Source organism: Oncorhynchus mykiss, chromosome 6 (assembly GCF_057628025.1).
Source record: "Oncorhynchus mykiss isolate SJ-2025 chromosome 6, ASM5762802v1, whole genome shotgun sequence".
Lineage (NCBI taxonomy): Eukaryota > Metazoa > Chordata > Actinopteri > Salmoniformes > Salmonidae > Oncorhynchus > Oncorhynchus mykiss.
In genome coordinates, this window is record NC_143027.1 from 36,978,449 (window position 1) to 36,987,025 (window position 8,577).

Consider the following 8,577-nt stretch of genomic DNA (forward strand, 5'->3'; position numbering starts at 1 on the left):
GCAGTAATCCCACCTCAGTTTGGTAAAACGCTGAGGTATGGACCTGGAGCAAACCTGTCTCAAATTCATAGACAGAGCTATGGATGCAAGGACTGACCATCTATTATATAGGAATTATAGTTTTAAGCAATAATAAGAAGAGACTTGCTTGGGCCAAGAAACACAATTAATGGACATTAGACCAGTCCAACCGCAGTGTCTCTGTGAGACGCGGAGTAGGTGAATGGATGATCTCCGCATGTGTGGCTCCCACTGTGAAGCATGGAGGAGGAGGTGTGATGGTGTGGGGGTGCTTTGCTGGTGACACTGTCAGTGATTAATTTAGAATTCAAGGCACAATTAAACAACATGGCTACCACAGCGATACGCCATCCCATCTGGTTTGTGCTTAGTGGGACAATCATTTGTTTCAACAGAACATGACACAACACACCTCCAGGCTGCGTGAGGGAAATTTGATCAAGAATGAGAGTGATGTTGCATCAGATGACCTGGCCTCCACAATCATCCGACCTCAACCCAATTGAGATGGTTTGGGATGAGTGAATAAAAATCAGCCAACAATTGCTCAGCATATGTGGGAACTCCTTTAAGACGGTTGGAAAAGCATTCCAGGTGAAACTGGTTGAGAGAATGCCAAGAGTGTGTAAAGCTGTCATCATGACAAGGGGTGGCTACTTTGAAGAATCTCAAATATAAAATATATTTTGATTTGTTTAGCACTTTTTTGGTTACTACATGATTCCATGTGTTATTTCATAGTTTTGATGTCTTCACTATTATTCTAAAATTGTACAAATAAAGAAAAAACCCTTGAATGAGTAGGTTCTCAACTCATGAGGCATTTCTAAGTTATAGTCTTCAAGAATAGATGGGTATGTACTATATTATTAATTTAAAAGTTGAAAAACGGATGTAGCAACTCAGGATTCTAGCTGTAAAGTGAAACATCCTGTGATATCAACTCATTACTTCACTAATGGACATGGCAAAAGAGATCAATAATAGTCCACAAAAAGAACAAATCAATACATGGACTTTACTTAAACTGCCGCCCCAGCCTGCTTTGCTGAACCATTAGCATGACATAGCATATATTATTGGCAGTCATGCTGCTGACAACTAATTTCACCAACTCACTGACCTGAGAGCAATAGGCAAACCTAGAATAAACAGTAAATTATAATAGCTGATATGATATAGCAATTTGGGTTGTCCAACCAGTAATGACTATACCATACAATAACACATCACAGTTACATTATATCAGACAGGTTGTTATAATAATGTGAAGTAGAAATGATGTATTACTGTAGTGTAGTTAGTTGGGGGAAAGTTCAACAAACTGCCCCACCAGACCTAAAGTGATGTATTGTATGAAGTCAGTTGGGTCTCTAGATGAGTTGGATGTCTTTGTCACAAATGTCACCCTATTCCCTATTTAGTGCACTACTTTTGACCAGGGACTATTGGGAATAGGGTGTCATTTGGGACGCAAACGATATCTCCCCATCTCAGCACTCTCTTTCTCTGCTGCCTGTCTGACTCAAAGGTATAGGATGGGAGGAGAATGCAAGATGGATGACAGCAGCAGAGTGTCCACCAGCGCTGCTGTCAGAAGCAAATACTTTATCTCAGAACGGAAATCTTTACTCTTTGCAAAGCCACTCAGTAATACTGTGTGGGCAAATAGGCATCAGCGCATTGACCAAAGGCCATCAGCAAAAAGGCCAGATCAATTAAACAGAAAACTTTTTCTTGTCTAGCATCAGACCTTCTTTTCTCTCACTTCTAATTGGCTATATTACACATTCTGTTAACATTAGGACCCCAAAGTGAACTGTTCTTGCAATTGGTCATCTATGACATTTCCGATTTACAAATGATAAATATTTACAAAGTAGTTTGGATGTAATTAACTACTTTTTAAAAGTAACTTTAGTAAAGTGCGGCAGTGTAGCCTAGTGGTTAAGAGCGGTGGAGTTCAAGTTCAAACCCCTGAGCTGACAAGGTACAAATCTGTCGTTCTGCCCCTTGAACAGGCAGTTAACCCACTGTTCCTAGGCTGTCATTGAAAATAAGAATTTGTTCTTAACTGACTTGCCTAGTAAAAATAAAAAGTATACTATAGTTTTCTTAAGGGTAGCTTTAGTGTAGTTTAACTTCTTCCAGTGTGAAGTAATTGGTAGCTTGGTAAACTAGATTTGCAGAGTAGCTTCCTCATGTGTGTGTATACAGTGCATGTGTGGCCATGCAAACGTCAACCTTCGCATCTGTATGTAAGCCAAGGCACAGAATGACTGATTCCCTGTTGTCGGTGTGCCATGGAGAGAGTTATGGGTTGGCAGGGCCGGTGGGGTGAATGAGGAGAGTCCAGCGACACATCGCTCTGCAGTGGGATTGAAATAGAAGACACACACACACAGGGGTGGATTAGCCACCTGGCAATTCTGGCAAATGCCCGATGGGCCGGACCATCTTTCAGTTGGTCCGGCAAAAACAGGTGACATTTCCTTTGGCCCAAGGGCCTGTTAAGATTTTTAAAATTATTTTTGCTGTTGTCATAATAATCTATAATGAGCATTTGGCTGATCAGTGTGCAACGACTGGTCCCCGGTTTTCTGATTGACTGAACTGAGGTTGCAGAAATTCACATTCAGTCAAACAGTTCATCAGAAAAGAGACCCACTCTGACTCTGTCATCAGTTAGTCAGCCAAGATCATGGATTGTAAAAGGTGCTGTCGAAAAAAATTAGAGACCAAAAAATATCTATTGAAGCCAACGCTGCTGAGTGTGTAAAATTAAACAACTTATTTTCTAAAAGTTCTGGTTATTCTGCTGGTCTGAGTGCTGTGAATGTGAGAAATGATGCCAGGCTATCACACAGACAGATCATCAGCTGCTGAGGCAGCAGAGGACAGTGCAGTCACTATAGGAAGAAAACAGAGGGAGGCACACTGTCACACAAACTGACACAGATGTAGCCTACTGCTGCCAGTTCATATTTTGGCTGTATATGGTATGAAATTGCCACGTTGGTCAAATGTAGGAGACCAAGGCACAGCGTAATTTGAATACATGTTATATTTTAATGAAGATGGACACTAAACAAACTACCCCCCCAAAAAAATGTGCCGCTATACTACAACTGTGCCGACACAGGCAACTAGACATAGACAATAACCCACAAAATACCCAAAGAAGATGGCTGCCTAAATATGGTTCCCAATCAGAGACAACAATAAACACCTGCCTCTAATTGAGAACCAATCTAGGCAACTATAGACATACATAAACACCTAGATGGTAAACAACCCCATAAACCTATAAAACCCCTAGACAGTAGAAAAACACATACATCGCCCATGTCATACCCTGACCGAACCAAAACAATAAAGAAAACAAAGAATACTAAGGTCAGGGCGAGACAGAAATAGGAGGCTAAATAACACTTAATAAAGGAAGGGGGGATTCAGAGGAACACATATGACAGGCACTAACATCAATATAGCCTAAAAAGTAGTTTTATAACACAGAAGCCAATAAACATCTACTAGACATTAATACAGTGCTTTTATTAAACACAAGTCATCATGTATTACAATAAAACATACAGTATATATGTGTTTATTCATTCACAACGAGGATGTGGCTAGGCTCGGCACAGACAGACGAGTGAAAGCAGAGGAGAGCAAGAAGCGCAAACACACTGAGTGACAGACAGACAGAAGAGGAGAACAAGGAGAAGCACAGATAAACCGAGTGACAATAGAGGAGAACAAGGAGAAGCACAGGCAAACCGAGTGACAACAGAGGAGAACAAGGAGAAGCACAGGCAAACCGAGTGACAACAGAGGAGAACAAGGAGAAGCACAGACAAACCGAGTGACAGAAAATAACAAGAAGAAGCAGAGACAGAGAGATCACTTATTTAAGATAGTATGTGCCTTATTTGATACTTTTGAATGATTTCCTATGGTTTGCTGTGAATAATTTGAGATAAAGAACACATTTAAACCGTTATAGCCTCGTATTTATGGTGGTCTGGGATATGAGAACCTGTTTTTGACACACACACACACACACACACACACACACACACACACACACACACACACACACACACACACACACACACACACACACACACACACACACACACACACACACACACACACACTTAACCTAACCCTAAACCTAGATATTACCCTAGCCATGAACTTAACCATAACCATCCCTAACCCCAACCCCTTCTGGCCCCAAAAATTAATCCATGCTTTTGTCACTTCTAGGTTAGACTACTGCAATGCTCTACTTTCCGGCTACCCGGATAAAGCACTAAATAAACTTCAGTTAGTGCTAAATACGGCTGCTAGAATCCTGACTAGAACCCAAAAAATGTATCATATTACTCCAGTGCTAGCCTCCCTACACTGGCTTCCTGTCAAGGCAAGGGCTGATTTCAAGGTTTCACTGCTAATCTACAAAGCATTCATTGGCTTGCTCCTACCTATCTCTCTGATTTGGTCCTGCCGTACATACCTACACGTACGCTACGGTCACAAGACGCAGGCCTCCTAATTGTCCCTAGAACGGCAAGGCTCTGGAGCAACGAACCGCCCTTGCTGTCTCTGCCTGGCCGGTTCCCCTCTTTCCACTGGGATTCTCTGCCTCTAACCCTATTACAGGGGCTGAGTCACTGGCTTACTGGGGCTCTTTCATACCGTCCCTGGGGGGGGGGGGTGCGTCACTTGAGTGGGGTGAGTCACTGATGTGATCTTCCTGTCTGGGTTGGCGCCCCCCCCCTTGGGTTGTGCCGTGGCGGAGATCTTTGTGGGCTATACTCAGCCTTGTCTCAGGATAGTAAGTTGGTGGTTGAAGATATCCCTCTAGTGGTGTGGGGGCTGTGCTTTGGCAAAGTGGGTGGGGTTATATCCTTCCCGTTTGGCCCGGGGGTGTTTGGCCCGGGGGTGTCCTCGGATGGCGCCACAGTGTCTCCTGACCCCTCCTGTCTCATCCTCCAGTATTTATGCTGCAGTAGTTTATGTGTCAGGGGGCTAGGGTCAGTTTGTTATATCTGGAGTACTTCTCCAGTCCTATTCGGTGTCCTGTGTGAATTTAAGTGTGCTCTCTCTAATTCTCTCTTTCTCTCTTTCTTTCTCTCTCTCGGAGGACCTGAGCCCTAGGTCCATGCCTCAGGACTACCTGACATGATGACTCCTTGCTGTCCCCAGTCCACCTGGCCGTGCTGCTGCTCCAGTTTCAACTGTTCTGCCTTATTATTATTGGGCCATGCTGGTCATTTATGAACATTTGAACATCTTGGCCATGTTCTGTTATAATCTCCATCCGGCACAGCCAGAAGAGGACTGGCCACCCCACATAGCCTGGTTCCTCTCTAGGTTTCTTCCTAGGTTTTTGGCCTTTCTAGGGAGTTTTTCCTAGCCACCGTGCTTCTACACCTGCATTGCTTGCTGTTTGGGGTTTTAGGCTGGGTTTCTGTATAGCACTTTGAGATATCAGCTGATGTACGAAGGGCTATATAAATACATTTGATTTGATTTGGTCCCCACAAGGATAGTAAAAAAAATATGAAAAAAAGACATGCACACAGCAAAACAGAGCACACTATTCGGACAGATTGATAAAATAATTTTGCAATGTGATCAATCCCTTTCTGTGGTCTGTGTTTGGGCCGTGGTGGAGCTGTCGTTGATTTGTCTGGCGGCCATGCAGCTTGGCACGGTGTGGGTAGATATGCTGTCAGCAAATTTGCTGTTCTTGAGATGAATACATAATTTAATTGCATCTTCTTCTTACTGCACTCCCGAGACCTGTTGCGATAAGGTCGTAAATCTTGGCTTCAGTAATCGCTAACCATGTTGACGGCCCAATAATTACATTTCCACTAGAAACTAAATTAAATATGGTTACTGGCAGGGAGACAGTTCTCTGACCTTGCCACTGCTTATCCCTTTATCACCAGCACGGTTCACTGAGACATTGGGAAATGGTCAGTAGCCTAATTATATGAAATGCTATTACTATTAAACAGTGCCTTTGGAAAGTATTCAGACCCCTGGACATTTTCCACATTTTGCTAAGTTACAGCCTTATTCTAAAATGGATTAAATTGTTGTTTTTTCTCATCAATCTACACACAATACCCCATACTGACAAAGCAAAAACTGGTTTTTAGAAATGTTTGCTAAAGTATCTGAAATATCACATTTACATACAGTAGGTATTCAAACCATTCACTCAGTACTTTGTTGAAGCACCTTTGGCAGCAATTAGAGCATTGAGTATTCTTGGGTATGACGCGACAAGCTCGGCACACCTGTATTTGGGGAGTTTCTCCCATTCTTCTCTGCAGATCCTCTCAAGCTCTATCAGGTTGGATGGGGAGCGTTGCTGCACAGCAATTTTCAGGTCGGGTTCAAGTCCGGGCTCTGGCTGGGCCACTCAAGGACATTCAGAGACTTGCTCCGAAGTCAGAGAATCTTGTTTATCATGGTCTGAGAGTCTTTAGGTGCCTTTTGGCAAACTCCAAGCGGGCTGTCATGTGCTTTTTACTGAAGAGTGGCTTCTGTCTGGCCACTCTACCATGAAGGCCTGATTGGTGGAGTGCTGCAGAGATGGTTGCCCTTCTATAAGGTTATCCCATCTCCACAGAGGTGACCAAGAAGCATTACGTTCTTGGTCACCTCCCTGACCAAGGCCCTTCTCCCTCAATTGCTCAGTTTGGCCGGGCGGCCAGCACTAGGAAGAGTCTTGTTGGTTCCAAACTTATTCCATTTAAGAATGATGGAGGCCACTGTGTTCTTGGGGGATCTTCAATGCTGCAGAAATGTTTTGGTACCTTTCCTCAGATCTGTGCCTCGACACAATCTTCTCTCTGAGCTCTACGGACAATTCCTTCGATCTCATGTTTTTTTTTTTTTTTTTTTGCTCTGACATTGCTCAACTCTGGGATCTTATATAGACAGGTGTGTGCCTTTCCATATCATGTCTAATCAATTGAATTTACCACAGGTGTACTCCAATCAAGTTGTTGAAGCATCTCAAGGATGATCAATGGAAACAGGATGCACCTGAGCTCAATTTCGTGTCTCAGAGCAAAGGGGCTGAATACTTATGTAAATAAGGTATCTGTATTTTATTTTTAATAAATGTACATTTGTAATTTATTTTTAATAAATGAATATTTTTAATAAAAAAATTCTAAAAACTTGTTTTCACTTTGTCATCATGCGGTGTAGATTTCACTTTGTCATTATGGGGTGTAGATTTCACTGTGTCATTGTGGGGTGTAGATTTCACTTTGTCATTATGGGGTGTAGATTGCTGAGAAAAAAAGATTGAATACATTTTAGAATAAGACTGTAACGTAACAAAATGTGGAAAAAGTGAAGGGGTCTGGATACTTTCCGAAGGCACTACATTACAATAAGGTAATGAACTTACCAAGACATCCTGCTAATCAGAGAAAAGACTCCTCTGTATCTAGGAAAAGTGTTACATCATGGGTGTCACATTCTGACCTTAGTTCCTTTGTTTTGTCTTTGTTTTAGCATGGTCAGGGCGGGAGTTGGAGTGGGCAGTCTATGTTCTTTTTTCTATAATTTGGGATTTCTGTGTTTGGCCTGGTATGGTTCTCAATCAGAGGCAGCTGTCAATCGTTGTCCCTGATTGAGAACCATACTTAGGTAGCCTGGTTTCACCTTTGAGTTGTGGGTGATTATTTTCTGTTCTGTGTTTTGCGTCACTGGTCAGGACTGTTCGTTTTATTGTTTTTGTTCAAGTGGTCAGTATTCGTATTAGATATGGACACCTACCACGCTGCGCATTGGTCTGACATTTCTTACTCCTCGTCTGAGGAGGACGAAGACAAGCGTTACAAAATTAAAAAAGACTGTAAAACCACCAGGAATTCAGCTAAAATAATTACTTACATTTAGGAAATCTGTTACCAAGTAGTCTCACAAATAAAATAAAAAATAGACATAAGTGATCATGTCTCAATGTAATCAAGGTATTCAATTATTGTTATTTTCAAATACAATCTCTTATTGGGCTTAGTTGTGGTTTTTGCATACTCCTGTACTACAGAATTCATTAGCACATGTGGCAGGTGAAGCTGATTATATCTAAGCGAAGTTACCAACTTAACAGTCTTTCAGTCTGCCCCTTAGGGCAGTTTTATCCACTGATGTGTCCTGCTTTTTGGCTTCTCAAATCGTCCAAGGGCTTTCTTAACTTTTCTTTAGCAACTTATTGATGATGGAGGAGAAAACAGCAGGTCAAAAGAAAATGGGCAAATTGAGGGTAAAATTACAGCAAAAACGTGTTCCTCCAAGTGTTTCTGCTTTTTCTGCACAATAATAGTTTTCATGTATCCACAATTCAGCGGCTCCTCTTTCACACCCTCTCAGCCTCCCTCCCCCTCTCCCTCTCCCTCTCTCTTTCTTTCTCTCTCTCTCTCTCTCTCTCTCTCTCTCTCTCACCCCCTCTCTTTCAGTTTCTCTGGCACCCTTTCTCCACCGCTATTTATATAGACTTCTGCATTGCAGATG